Consider the following 16,038-nt stretch of genomic DNA (forward strand, 5'->3'; position numbering starts at 1 on the left):
ACAGAAACCAGAAAATTATCAGGCTCTAACTATCAGATGTCTGATTTGACAAGAGCTCATTAGCAACTAAAATTGCTTTTTCAAATTCCAAAGTGTATCTCTAATTAGAGACCACCTCTCATTTCATATTGTCTCCCTTTTTCAGAGGCTCTAATAGGTAAAAATTATTGCAAGCATCGCCACTTATAGAAACTTATCTTATTTTTAATACTCAAGAATTGTACATTTCAATCCACTCACTAGCAGCAAAAAGAAAGAAGGTTGGGTACCATTTTGGGTTTTTGTTTCTTGGGGTTTTTTTTGTTGTTTGTTTGTTTTGTTTTGTTTTTAGCCTTTCTAATCAGAAAAGTACTTCTGAAATTACAAACATAGGCATAGCATATTTTATATTAGTTTTTATCATAGCCATAAAACATAGAGCCATTTTTAAACTTTTCCTTTTCCTCTCATTTGAGTAAATTTACTCAAATCTCCAGCAGCAAATTTAGCATTTACAAGGTTAACCTCATAGCTGCCAGAGAATTCCTAGAATGGGAGGTGGGGAGGGGAGTGGGGAAGGATTGAAGAAGCATTTGAAGTGCGTTGTTTTTTTTTTTCTTTTTTCTTCTAGTTTATCTAAAGCTTTGTTATAGCCCTGGAATCTGATTGAACTTTTTATAGGTGTTGACTTTAAAAATGCACAACCTGAAAGTTGAGAATTATGTTTCACCTGGCAGACACACTGAGGACTTAAGCCTGGAGACACCCTCTCAGCCGAGCGACAGTTCCAAAGAGGAAAGCAAGGAGCCAGGATACATAGGAAACAAAAACAATCTAGGTGGTTGGACATCAAAAGATTTCTGCTAATTAAAGGGAAAAAAAATCTCAATTTCATGTATTTAACACTTTTCCATTGTGAAATCAAATTCATATATTACGGGCAAAACATGGGCAATTTTCTCTACCCTTTGCCATTTAGACTTCTCTCTCCCCTCAACTGTGCATGGTGTATCTGCCTTCTGCATTGACCAAACCTCCGCCGCTGGCACAAACACCTGCTCAACCACAAACAGCAACATTCTCCTAATGCCAACATGATGACTCCTTAAAAGATAACATTCCTTTTTGATCTTGTAAAGGGTCACGATGCCCCATCACTGTACTTGCAGATATGGATTGTGTAAACTGTCAATAATACGTCATCTTATGTACAGCCCTCTGTCTCAAAGAACTTATATAACTGTGTTTTGGCTTCTAATGAGTGGAACAGTTCTCAGAGCTTTCTGAGATGCTGTTCCCAGGTTATAATCCTCAATTTGGCTTAAATAAATTTTTCCATTTTTTTCTTAGATTGACTGATTAATTTTTCATCAACACCATGTATGGAAGAAACAAGAGTCTGGGCTTAGAGAAGGAGCCTTAAGATGCTGGAGTAGAAGCTCATGGACCTCACCCTTTCCCATGAATACATCAAAACTACACCTGAACATGGAATAATTCTCACAGGATATCTACCAAACTTTGGCAGAATATCTCTTACAGTCGGAACTACAAGGAAAATCCTAAAAAAAAAAAAAAAAAACAGGTAGGAGAAAAAGAAAAGGGAAATTGGGGCAGGACGCAGCCCACAGGGAGGGGGCAGCAAAGGAGGAAAAGTGCCCTCACCTTAGGAAGACCTCTCTCCAGTGTGGAGGTCAGCTGGGACAGAAAGGGAGCTACAGCGGCTAGGAGGAGAAACTAGCAGATGCTTGGCAGACAGAACAGAGTAAAACCAGCACAGAGGGTCCATATGATCCCTAGTCCAATACTGAAGCTGGAGGATGCAGGCTGGGACTAGACGCTGGAGCTCAGGCTTCAAAGGATGAATGGGGTAGAGGACTGGGGTTGACTGCACAGAGGCAGCCTCAGGGGACTGGAGTGTGGTATGGGCTGAGGCTAGGAGTGTGTGTAGAGCAGCCTGGGTCCACCATAGAAATCTCCACTGCTAGCTCACATGGAAGGAAGGGCGCAACACAGCCCAGTCATCTCCACTAGCCCAGAGGGCACTGTTTGACGTCATTGTTGGTGGCGCACTCTGATGAGTGGAGGGGTGAGGTCTAGATACAGCAGCCTTCTGGCTTGCTCTGGAGTGGCACAGTCACTGGTGGGTGGCTCCCTTCTCCCACATTTTATAATTTTGATGTCCTCTTTTACATCTTCATGTTTATTCTTTGTTCTTATTGTAGTTATCAGATTTTTCGTTTGGTTTTCTTTTTTCCATGGCTTTATGCTTCCTTTCTATTTAGAGAAGAATTTTCAATATTTCTTTTAGGTAGATTTAGTACTGCTGTAATTTTTTTTTTTTAGATTTTGCTTGTCTGAGAAGTTCTTTATCTCTCCTTCTGCTCTATAGAATTGTCTTGCTAGGTTGAAAACTTAAGAAGATAAAAATTATTTCAAGCATCTTTCCTGACCACAATGACATGAAACTAGAAATCAACCACAGAAAAACAAATGAGAAAAAATGACTGAATGGAGACTAAATAACATGCTACTAAAAAAACCAATGGTCAACAATGAAATCAAAGAAGAAATTTTAAAAATACCTCGAGACAAATGACAATAAAAACACAATCACACACAAAATCTATGGATTGCAGTGAAAGCAGTCCTCAGAGGATGTTCATAGTAATATAGGCCTTCCTCAAAACTCAAGAGCAATCTTAAATAAACAACCTAACCTACCACCTAAAAGAATTAGAAAAAGAAGAACAAACAAAACCTACAGTCAGCAGAAACAAAGAAGTAGTGAAGAGCAGGGACAAAATAAATAAAATAGAGATTTCAAAAACAATAGAAAAATCAATCAAACCAAGAGCTGATTTTTTGAAAGAGTAAACAAAACCAACAAACCTCTGGTGAGGCTCAACAAGAAGAAAAGAGAGAGGTAATAAACAAACAAAATAAGAAATAAGAATGGAGAACTTACAGCCAACACCACAGAAATTAAAAAAAAAAAAAATAAGAGAATACTGTGAACAACTATAAGGTAACAAATTGGGCAACCAAGAAGAAATGGACAACTTACTACAAACATATAGTCCACTAGAACAATCAAGAAGAAAAAGATAATTTGAACAGAGTGATCACTAGACATGAAATAGAATCAGCAGCTAAAAAAACCTCCCTGCAAACAAAAGTCCAGGACCAGATGGCTTCACTGGGGAATTCTACCAAACATATGAAGAATGTATACCAATAAATCTCAAACTCTTCCAAAAGGTTGAAGAGTAGGGAACACTCTCAAACTCATTCTATGAAGCCACTGTCTCTGTGATACCAAAACCAGACAAAGAAACTACCAAAAAAGAAAATTACAAGCCAATATCTTTGATGACTATAGATGCAAAAATTCTCAACAAAATATCAGCAAAAAAAATCCAACAACACATTAAAAAAAGATCATACACTATGGTCAAGTTAGATTCATCTCCAGAACACAAGATGGTTCAACATACACAAATCAGTGTGACACACCACATCAATTAAAATAAAAGACAAAAATCATATGATCATCTCAATATGTGCACAAAAAAGCATTTGATAAAATTCAACATAAAACTCTTACCAACGTAGGTATAGAAGGAACATATCTCAACATAATAAAAGCTATTTATGACAAATCCACAGCCAGCATAATACTCAATGGTGAAAAGTTGAAAGCCTTTCCACTAAATTCTAAAACAAGACATAGATGGCCATTCTCTATAGAACATAGTCCTGGAAGTCCTAGCCATAGCAATCAGAGAAGAAAAATAAATAAAACAGACCCAGGTTGGAAGAGAAGAGGTAAAATTATCACTATATGCAGATGACATGATACTATATATAGAAAACCCTAAAGGCTCCACACAAAAACTACTAGAGCTGAGAAGAAAATTTGGTAAGGTAGCAGGATACAAGATTAACATACAGAAACTTGTTGCATTTCTTTACACTAACAATGAAATAGGAGGAAAAGGAAAGTAAAACATCAAAACATCAAAAACATAAAATACTTAGAAATAAACTTGACTAAGGAGGTGAAAGACATATGTGGAGAACTACAAAACACTGATTGGTCCCTTTACAAAAAGAGATATAAGAGAGCTTTCTTCCCCTCTCTGCTCTACACCTTGTGAGGATACAGGGGGAAGGTGGCCATCTGCAACCAGAAGGCAAGAGCACATCAGACACAGGAGCTGCTGGCACCTTGGTCTTGAACATTCTAACCTCGAGGACTGTGAGAAATGTATGTGTGTTGTTTAAGCCAACCAGTCTAGAGTAATTTGTTATGGTAGTCCAAACTGACTAAGAGAATGTCCAAGATTTCTACTGAGGGCTGGTCACATAGGTACCCTCTGCCTAACACTGTTGACCAATAAATAAGTAATTAAATAAATAAATAAAAGCACAATGTGAGAACTGTAAATTAAGATTATCTGGGGAAGAATGAGGACTATAGCCCGGGAGACAGCATCTCAGATAGCGCTGAGGAACTGCTCCAAAGAGGTATGGGGGAAAGTCAGTATTATATATAAGGGGGGGTACGTGCAGTCAAGCACACGTTTTGGCAGAGGCTTGTTGCTAGTCATCAGGAGCAGGTGTCACTGTTAATGATTTGAGTGCTTTTCTAGATATGAGAAGATGAAAAATTGGGGCTCATAAAATCTTCCCCTGAAAATATCTAACTCTCTGAAGGCTCGTTTGCCGATTTTTCCCAGCGCACGCAGTGCCTCATTCTCAACCTCCACCCTGAACTCCTTTCAGGGTGTGTTGAAGGCCAGAGTCTGCGGTGGCTAGAGACTTAATCCTTGTAGAGGCAGGTGGCAAATGCCAATTTTTAGTCGGCACATGTACCAAAATTCCAGACTCCCAGAAGGAAAGCAAATGTTGAACATAAACCATTGTTTGCACAAAGAGTTTAGGCACAGTAAACCACCTTTACCCATTCGGGAAATGATGGAAACCCTCAAATATCTGTTTCAAGATGCCAGTGAAGGGTCAATTTTGCAAAAATTCTAACTATGACCATCTCAGTCTTGCTGTTTTAACTCTTTTTTTTACACTTTTTTACCTTCCAACATTCAGTGGATATTGACTACAGACCTAAATAGCCTTTGATGGCATAGTTACAGGAGAACTTTGATGAGAAAAACACTTGAATATTCCCCAAAAATGGGAAAAATTAGTATAAAGAAATTTTAAGCATCCATTTGTCTGTCATATAGATATGCGCACTTAATATTTGGACATCAGTAATTTATTATAATTTCTTCTTATAATCATCTTTAAATAGAAAAAATAGATGGCATTAAATGAATTTTCAGTTGTCAGCATATCAAAAGCATTCTCCTATACAGGCAAAGCTTCTTATAAAGAGAGACTTCATATTTTAGAGCAGTTTAAGTTTGACCAAAAAACTAAGCAGAGGGTACCCACATACTTTCCCAGAGAGTTCCCATATACCTCCTGCCATACCCTCCCCTACTATCAACATCCTACATCCATTTGCCTACTGATGGACATCCTGGTTGCTTCCAAGTTTTGGCAATTATGAATAAGATTGACATAAACAGGTGTGTGCAGGTTTTTGTGTGGACATAAGTTTTAAACTCCTTTGAATATATATCGAAGAGTGCAATTGCCAGATTTTATGGTAAGAGTATGTTTAGTTTTACTTATAAGCTGCAAATGTCTTCCAAAGTGGCTGTACCATTTTGCATTTCTCACCGGCAATGAATGAGGTTCCTATCAGTCCACATCTTCACCAGCATTTGGTGTTGTCAATGTTCTCAATCTTGTCCACTCTAATACGTGTGTACTGATAGCTCATCGTTGCTTTAATCTGCATTTCCCTGGTAACATATGATGTGGAGCATCCTTTCATAGTCTTATTTGCCATCTGCGTATCTTCTTTGGTGAGGTATCTGTTAAGATCTTTGGCCCATTTTTTTCATCGGGTTGTTCGTTTTCTTATTGTTAGTTTCTTTACGTATTTTTGGATAACAGTCTTTTATTAGATATGTTTACTGCGAATATTTTCTCCCAGCCTGTGGCTGTCTTCTCATTCCCACAACAGTGTCTTTCACAGAGCAGAAGTTTTTAATTTTAATGAAGCCTAGTTTACCAGTTATTTCTTTCATGGATGGTAACTTTGGTGTTTACAAAAGCTTTTTTTAAACATAATTTTAGGGAACGATATTCAATATCTTGTAGTAGCTTACAGTGAAAAAGAATATGAAAATGAATATATGTAATTCATGTATGACTGAAGCATTGTGCTGTGCACCAGAAATTGACACAACATTGTAAACCGACTATACTTCAATCAAAAAAGTAAAATAAACATAATTTTAACATCTGAAGAATTTATTTGTCAATATCTACAAGAAAAAAGCTTTCTGGGATTTTGATTAGACTTGTACTAGAATTTACACAAATTTGGGGGGAAATTGACATTTTAACAATATTGAATCTTCCAACTCATGAACATCGTATTTTTCTCCATGCACGTATTTTGTTAAATGTATAAGTAACTTTTTTTGATGCCATTTTAATGGCACTTTTTAAAATTTTCAAATTCCACTTGTCTATTGCTGTTCTATATGAATAGAATAGACTTTTGTATGCGTGACTTATATCTTCCTACCTTGATAAGCAAACTTATTGGTTCTAGGAGCTGTTTCATAGGGATCTGTTCAGATTTTTCTCTATAGACAATCCTGCTGTCTGCAAATAAAGAGTTTTATTTCTTTCTATTCTGTATGATCTTTCTTTCTTTCTTTCTTTCCTTCCTTTCTTTCTTTCTTTCCTTCTCTTTCTTTCTCTCTTTCTTTCTTTCTAACCTTATTATACTAGCCAGAGCTTCCAGCCCAATGTCGAATAAGAATTTCTTGCCTTTTTACTAATTTTATGGGATTATGATATTAGCTGTACATTTTTATAAGATTAGCCTAGGCATATTCCTAGCCTGCTGAGAGCTTTTATCATGAATGAATGTTGAATTTTGTCAAATGCTTTTTCTTCATCTATTGAGATGATTATAAGCTTTTTCTTATTTAGTCTCTTAATATGATAAATTACAGTGATTGATTCTCAAATGTAAATGAATTCTCCAGATGAATCCCATTTGGGCATCAGAAACGAGCCTTTTTATATATTTCTGAATCCCACTTGCTAATAATATTTCATTGAGGATTGTTGTATATATTCACAAGGGATTTTAGCCTTTAGTTTAGTTTTCATGTAACATCTACGTCTGCCTTTGTTATAAGGATAATGCTGACTTCTTCCTAAAATAAATCAAATGTATAACCACACAAAAGAGCAGCACATAGCAATAAAAAAAATTACTGGCACATGTAACAATATTGATAAATCTCAATAAGATTATGCTGAGTGAAGAAACAACCAGACACAGGAGAGAACACTCTATAATTCTACTCATAGGAAATTCTAGGAAAGACTAGTCTAGAGGGGCAGAAAACAGATCAGTGGTTGCCTGCAGCCTGGGGTGGAGATAGACAGGGAAACAGGGAAACTTTTAGGAGGATGGAAAGGTCTAAATTTACATTGTGGTGGTAACTACACAGCTATATAAATATTTAAAACTCAAAGTGTATGGAAAACGTATACAACTTATGGTATATAAATTATGCCTCAATTGATTTAAAAATGATACAGGTGAGTTTCAGGACCTCATTTTGTGATGAGACAGAGTTAGCTGTGAACTTACCAAACTGCTTGCTGACCTCACTTGGGTGTTTATTCCCTGCCCCCATCCTTGTGTGGTCTTGGGCAAGTCACATCTCCCTCATAGGCCCAGTTTTCTCCTCTGTGAAATGGTAATAATTATTATCAGCCACAGTCCTTTTAGGGGATATTCCCTTAGGTAATTTATGTCAGTCACTTGAGACAATAACTGGCACAGAATAAGCTACCAGAAAGTAAATACCGTATCATTACCTATTTTATTAGTACTACTAAAATTCAGAGTAATGACCTGTATTCCTTCAAGGAGCTTGAAGAAAGATCATAACTCATAATAAAACACGAAAGTAAATTAGGGCTCAAGGAGACATTGAGATAACTGTGTGGGAGGTCCTCGTGCCATGAGAACATCACTTTTTTGAGAGTTCCCATTCCTGAAATCTCAAAACCTTAGGTCTCATGTGCTCCTGGGAACTGACTGACACGATTCACCTGAAAATACTTCAGTGTGTTCAGTTTCTAGGAAACTGATTTTCCACAAAGGCAATAGAAGTGCCCTCCCCATCGGGCGTTCCTCCTCTGGAAGCTGTTAGGAGCCAAAGGGAGCCTGGTGGACCACCATCCCTGGGCTCTCTGTGGATAATCCAGAATAATGGCCACACATCAGATTTTCAAAGATTTTAGAGTGAAAACACACTTGAGGACAGTGTATATATCAGTCATAAACACATACCCCAAATGCCTCAACTTGTCATGAAGGTAATTTTACTTGTTTGCACTGATTCCTCTTACCCTAGATATTGTGTTCCAAGCTCTCTTGGCCCGTGGGATGACATTACAGTGCCCTTTGTGGTGAAGGAAAATTCAGTGATTAGGAGCTGCTCTGGCTCTGACTCACTGTCAGAAGTTGTGAGATTTCACAACTGTGATAGTTATCTATTGGTGCATAAAAAATTACCGCAAACTTAGCAGCACAAAACAACTCACATTTCATATCTCATAGTTTTTGTGGGTCAGGAGTCCAGATACAGGTCATCTGCTCTGGGGCATCTCCTTGAGGCTGTAACCCAGGTGTCTGACGGGCTGTCAGAGCGAAGGATCAACTAGGGAAGAATTCACTGTCAAGCTCATGTGATGTTGGCAGGATTTCAGTTCCACAAAGGCTGAGGGACTGAGGGCTTCAGTTGCTAGTGGCCGTCAGCCCGAGGCTGCCTTCAGCTCCCTGCCATGTGGGCGTGTGGGCTGTCAGTCCTGGGTACTGCTTACAGCAGGAGCACTGGAGTGCTTTACACAGGCATTTCAGAGTAAGGAAGCCCTGATTGTCTAAAATGTGGAACCATCTTTCTAAACAGAGCAAAATCAGGATTGACAGGGAACGTTTGTTATCTGTTAATATATACTTCTTTGCCCGAAAGAGCTATTTGGTCTCAATTTAAAAATTATCGTTTAGCTTCCCAACTGCTGCAAGTGGACTGACCACTTCTGAATGAAAATGAGTAACCCACTTCCTCCCAGCCAAGGACTAGTATTTCTCATTTGTGCTAATTTCAAAGGAATACATTGATTTAAAAAAAAGAAATTTACTTAAATACAGCAAAATACTAACTAACATAAAAAGAATATCTTAATCTCTTCAACATTGCTAAAGATAATTGCTAATAGTCTGCTACATATTCTTATAGACTAGAGTTTCTCAACCTCTATGCTACTGATGTTTGAGTCAATTCATTCTTTGTTGAGAAGGGGGGGGTGTCCTGTGCATAGAGGGGTGTTTAGCAGCATCCCTGGTCTCTTACCTACCAGATGCCAATAGCACCCTCCCATAGTCAAGAAATTCAAAGATGTCTGTAGACATTGACAAATGTCCTCTTGGCGGGAGGGGCAAAATCTCCCCAAGCTGAGTATCACTGTTCTGGGCTTTCTCTATACATAGACTTACATCTGCCCATTAAAATACACATGTATAATTATCTTCTTTTGTTTTTCAATGGGATCATATTATAGACATTGTTCTGAAGTGTGCTTTTTGCAGAGTTACATCCTTTACACCTTTCTATTACACACAGGTACACTTCATTCTTTTTAACCATGGTATGTAACAGTAATTGAACATTCACCTATTGATAAACATTTAGGTTATTTTCAGCTTTTAGTATTACAAACCATGCTACGATAAAAGTCTTCAAATATGTGATGTATGTAGTCTCCATGCTTTGTAACTATTTTTGTAGGAAAAGGTGGATTTGCTGAGGCAAACAGTACACACATTTACAAAATTATAAACACATCCTATTTTCTGATCAAAAAGTTGCATCAGTTTACCAACAAATTTTCATTTCTTCACACTCTCACCAACCCTAAATATCATCGATCTTTTTACTTTTGCAAAACTGAGAGGTTAAAAATAGAGAGACATCCAGAATGGCCATCATTAAAAAGTCCACAAATGATAAATGCTGGAGAGGGTGTGGAGAAAAGGGAACCCTCCTACACTGCTGGTGGGAATGCAGTTTGGTGCAGCCATTATGGAAAACAGTATGGAGATTACTCAAAAAACTAAAAATAGACTTACCATATAGTCCAGCAACCCCACTCCTGAGCATATATCCAGAGGGAACTCAAATTTGAAAAGATATATGCACTTCAGTGTTCATAGCCGCACTATTCACAATAGCCACAACACGTAAACAATCTAAATGTCCATCGATAAATGACTGGATAAAGAAGTTGTGGTATATTTATTTGATGGAATACTACTCAGCCATGAAAAATAATAAAGCAATGCCATTTGCAGCAACATGGATGGACCTGGAGATTATCATTCTAAGTGAAGTTAAGCCAGAAAGAGAAAGAAAAATACCATATGATATCATTTATATGTGGAATCTAAAAAAATGCAAACAAACGTATTTACAAAACAGAAACAGACTCCGCAGACATAGAAAACAAACTTATAGTTACTGGTGGGGGAAGGTGGTGGGAAGTGATAAATTGGGAGTCCGAGACTTGCAGATACTATTATATAAAAAATAGATAAATAAGTTTCCACTGTATAGCACAAGGAACTATATTCAATATCTTGTACTAACCTATGAAATAAATGAAAAACATATGAAAATGAATATATGTAAGTGTATGTGTGATTGAACTATTATCTGTACAGCAGAAATTGACACAACATTGTAAACTGACTATACTTCAATAAAAAAAAATAGAGACATCTTATTTTAATTTGTAGCTGCTGGATTACAAGAATGGATGAGCATTTTCTGGTATTTCATCTCCTTCTATTCATACTCAGAACAAAACAGGCCATGAAGTGGAATCTGTGGAGGGAGCAGGGCACCCCCTTTTAATTCCTTGACTCAGAAAGTTCTCATCCCATCGGAGGACCCAAAGCGGTGAGATATGATGCCATCTAAGACAGGTTGCAAACTGAAACATTTTGAGGGCCTCCCAGGAAAATGTAACTAAACACTGAAGGGAAACAGTACAGAGTGGTGAGGCCTTTGGTGACTGGAGAATCCTACCCTTATCTAAAGGATTCATATTTTTAAAAAGTGTTCATGACTGTGCGGACCAAATCCCACTTGGGATATTCCAACCCCTGATCTAAAATGATAAAGATTTTGACTGACCACAGAAATACATCCAAATACCAGATTTTGGCTTCTGTAGAAAAAAAAAATCCCCTTATGGTCAAAATTTTAATATTTAAGGCAGTTTTTTTTTGTTTTAATTATAAATTTGCCAGGAAGCAGCTATTAAGAATTTGCTTCTTTACTTTAGTATTTACCTATGTTTATATAGACACATTCTGTGCAAGAGAATTTTTAAATCTTTCGTTCAGCTGAACCACACGAATTTGCCATTTTGAAGGTCAAAAACAGTTGAATGCGTGCAATTTGATATGGATGAATCAAAAGCTTTTCTGTAAACCTGTCTATCCCACAGCCAATTTATTTTAAAAGGTCCAGACCTTTCCACAGAGGGGTGGGAGCAATACCATTGAAGTGTTAATACTCATACGAATTAGTTCATTTGTTTTTATTAGCTGATTCAAACTTCTTGCTTCACCTTTTTGTTTATTCGATTGCCAGCTCGTGAGGGAGCCAGGTTTTGGTAGTAGCTTGAACCAAAGGAAACAGCTGTATCTCTCACATTAAGAGTCTGCCTACGGGATCCATGTTTCAAAAGTTCTGCTCTCTTCAAAGACACCTTTTCGACACTGACTGGAAATAGTGACTAGGCACTGGCAGGCAAAATATTCTGTGTTGCTCTGAGGTATGAAACATTACCTGTTTGGTGAAGCAAGACAACATAATTGCTGTACGTGGCCTCTTCCAGCAAATGATTCATCGGTTTCATGGAGCCATTTGTCAACAGCATTATCCTGATCACCATCAATTAGTGTTTGCTGAGCACCCACACGGAGATGACACTATATCTGGTGCTTGATAGAAGTCAAGGGAGACAAAGAGCGCAGCTTGCTAAGTGAACTATCAGAGCTGTGCATTTGAATATGAAACATAGCACAAACATACTTGTAAGTCTGAGCCTACCTGGGTCACATGCGGTAAAATAAACGTATTGAAACTCACCATTGAGCTTCATGGTGTTATTTGTGTTGCAACAGAAAACAGAGCAGATTCCTTCCACAGGGAATATGCTGAGGACGGCTCCCTGTTTCTGGGGACCCCAAGAGCCAGACAGAGATCCCAGTCTTTTTGGGGATGCCAGAGTCCAACTAAAGATTTGGGAAGGACTTTGTTGACTGTTGAGTTGAAATCTCCAGAATCCTTTTACAGTGCCCATCAAGTCTCTAAAGATCTGGGGACTCTGAAGATTTTTAAGGAAGATTCAGTTGCTTAAGAGATGGGAATTCTGGAGGGTTCCATAAAGATATTCTGGAATATTTGAAATTATCATGAGAGAGTTATGCAAATACTTCCTAGGTCATAGTTTTCAATAAAAGAGGTTTTAGATGGGCACTGGAATTGAATTAAGACTATTTTTTCCCCCACGGTCACTGTTTTAATTTCGAATTACTCCTTGCTGCTGTAAACCCTCTTCAGTTCCAACTTGTACTAGATACAGGCAGAATAAAAAGGAACATTAAAATAAAATCCACCTGTGCCTGACTGAAAAGTACTCTTAAGCTTTACATGAGATTTAAGCATGGTAACCCCAGTTTACAAGCAGGTCATGTGTCCTTAGTGTGTGGCCAATGGGCTGATTGGAAAATAAGACGTATTTTTCCCCAAGTGCCAAGTGCTTGGTGGTTAGGCACTGAGGCTGGTACAGGGCAGCCCAGTGACCTGGGGTGCACCCTAAGTAGTGGCACACTGATGGCACCCTATAAAACCTAACCCCTGTGGGCGACAAGATTTCCCCAGAAGCCAGGCACACACCTGTCCCAGGGCGGTAGACCAAGTCCTGCAGGGCAGTGAGAGATGCTGACTCTTCCCAGCATCGCAACACGACAGTGCAGCCTGGGAAAGAGGAGACATGTGGGTGGCATTTAGGTGGCTCTGGGGCTGAGTGGGGCCAGAGTGACCTTGTCTGTCCCAGCAGATTCCCCATCACCTTGTGTTTCCCAGCCCCGCAGACTTGCCCAGCCTTCCCTCTTTGCTAAGGATTTGGACATGGCCACTGCGGAGAATGCCCCTCCCTGTGTAAGTTTCTCAGGCTTTATGATGGGTGATGAGGCAGAACGTGATGAGGGCGACAGTCCTTCCTCCACCCCTCGGTACACCCTACCACACAAGACTAAAAAGAGGCTTGGCTGCAGGTCAGAGCAAATCCAGGCTTTGGCCATGCAGGGTTTCCGGTCCCAGGACCAGGTGCACAGACTCAGGGAAAACCAGCGGGGTCAGGAGATATAAGTCTGTGGCTGGGGAATCACCCCAGATGGGTGCCAAGGAGCAAGGGTGGAAACGGAGGCTCTGTCCTGTCCTTTCCCCTTCCAAGGCCCCTCAGTCCTTCCAGGGCAGTGAGAGCAGCTGGCCAGCGCGTGCTCCCCTGTGGTAAGCTGGGAGGTGGAAGGAAGGAAGCACCTCCAAAGAAAGAAGAGAGCAAGAAGATGGCATCTATGGCCATCACTGCTCCAAGGAGGCCATTGTGTGGAAAAAGACACTCAGGAAGCTTTAGAAAAATAAAATCAACTTCCATGTTATTAACTGACTTTTAAAAACTGTACTTCTATAAATATATAGTGAAGAAAGCAAATTAAAAATTTAAAAATGGGAGAAGTACGTAAACAATCTGTTTTAGAAGAAATACAAAGAGCCAATACGAAATTACAACAAAACGCACTAACAAAGGTGTGAATCTCTAAAAGCACAGTGCTAAGTGCAAGAAGCCAGACACAAGGGAAAACATACTGTATGAGTCCCTTTGTATCAATGTCTAGTGACACCAAGGCTATAGTGACAGAAAGCAGATCGGTGGGCAGGGCTTGGGGGAGGGGCAGACTGCAAAGGGCAAAGGGGCAGGAGGGAGGGTCCCAGAGAGATGGAACTGTTCTGCAGCATGACTGTGGTGGTGGTGGTCACACGGCTGGATGCATTTGTCAAACTCATCAGCCTGTGCATTTAAAATGGGTGAATTTTATTGTTTGTGAATGATACCTCAAAGCTGAAGATAAAAAAGTTTTTAAAGCCTAATTGTGGATATAAGGCAAACTCATACTTCTAAACTTTTTAGCCCTGAAGAGTTCCTTAGAGATAATCCAGTGCAACTGGCTACTTCTAGACTTTATCACAAGGAAACGGAGGCCCACAGATGATGTCATTTGTTAAAATTATACAGCCTGCCGGTGGCAAAACCACACCCCAGCACCTAGTCACTTCAGTCTTCTTTCTAACCTGCCATCGTCCCCAGCACATTCAAACTGTAAATATATCACGTTTCACCCAATTCATAGGGCATCATAAAATACCTTGCAGAGATATTGTCCTTTAATTTTTAACACAGCCCCATTGTGTTCAACCAGAGAGGCAGAACCAGTAAGAAATATATATTAAAAGATTCATTGCAAGGAATTCACTTATGCAATTATGAGGCTGGCTACGCAGGTCGGAAATTTGCAGGGCAGACCATCAGGAAAAACCCGAGGGAATTCTCTGAGTCTATATGTGGAATTTCTTCTTCCCTGGCGGAGCCTCAGCTCTGCTTTTAAGATCTTTCGCCTGATTAAATCAATCCCCATCCAGGTTATCTGCGATTATCTCCCTTACTTGAAGTCAGTTGATAAGGACTTTTATCTCATTTTAAAACATCTTCAATAACAACAGCTAAATTAGCTTTGATTGAATAGCTAGGGGCCATAGCCTACCCAAGGTGACACAGAAAACTGACCATCACACCCATACAGCCGGTAAGGACAGCACGACAATTTGCATTTTTTTACTAGGGGAGTGGAAACACTGAGTGTTGCCTAAAATTATTTGCCTAACAGTACACAGCTAATTCACATTTTGTTTTTCAATTGTAAAATAGTTAGCAATTCTTACCTCATGCGGTTATTGGGAGAAATAAATTAAATTGCCAATTCCAGCTGTGTATGTAAAGTCCCAGACACACTGGGTCCCCCATGTTGCGAAACAATTAGATCACATTTTGCTTAGAAATGAGCTGGTCTAAAAGTCGTGAGAAAATGCACTCTCTCTCACTCCAGGCAGGAGTGTGTATTGGATAAATTTCTTCAGCAAGTGGCTTCATTTCCAGGAATTTCTTTTATAACATTTACACATATCTATAAAGATACACGTGCAAAGATATTCATTACGCTATTATTTGTAGATGAAAAACAAATCTAAATGCCCATCAATAAAAGAGGAGTGTTTAAAGGAATTCTGACTAGTCAAACAATGGAAGGCTATATGTATTGACAAGGAAAGATAGCCAAGGTACAGTACTGGATCTAAAATAGAATTGTGTATTACTGAAGCCCCTTATGATTCTAGACATTTTGATAATACCTTTGGTGGTGAACAGGGGATAGGTTCTCTACCCATTGTGAAAATCAACATTTTGCCCCTGAGAAATAACCTCAAGGTGGTGATGGTGTTTTGGTTAAAGACCTCAAAGGCTGCACCATTCCTGCACTGTCTTCTCTGATTGGAATGTTGGCTCTTGTCTTCTCTGTTAACACATGGGGACCTGCACAGGGCAACAGTGAGGTCGCCACGGGATGCCACACGGGCAGCCAGAGGGTCAGCGGTGCCGTGAGATGACTCCTTGAAGACTGAGGCCAGACACCAGGTCACAGTCGGGTAAGCCGAGCAGAGCCAGGAGGCAGACGGTGGGCCATGTGGTTACGGCAGA

The sequence above is a fragment of the Vicugna pacos genome, chromosome 4 (assembly GCF_048564905.1).
Source record: "Vicugna pacos chromosome 4, VicPac4, whole genome shotgun sequence".
NCBI classification, from domain to species: Eukaryota; Metazoa; Chordata; class Mammalia; order Artiodactyla; family Camelidae; genus Vicugna; species Vicugna pacos.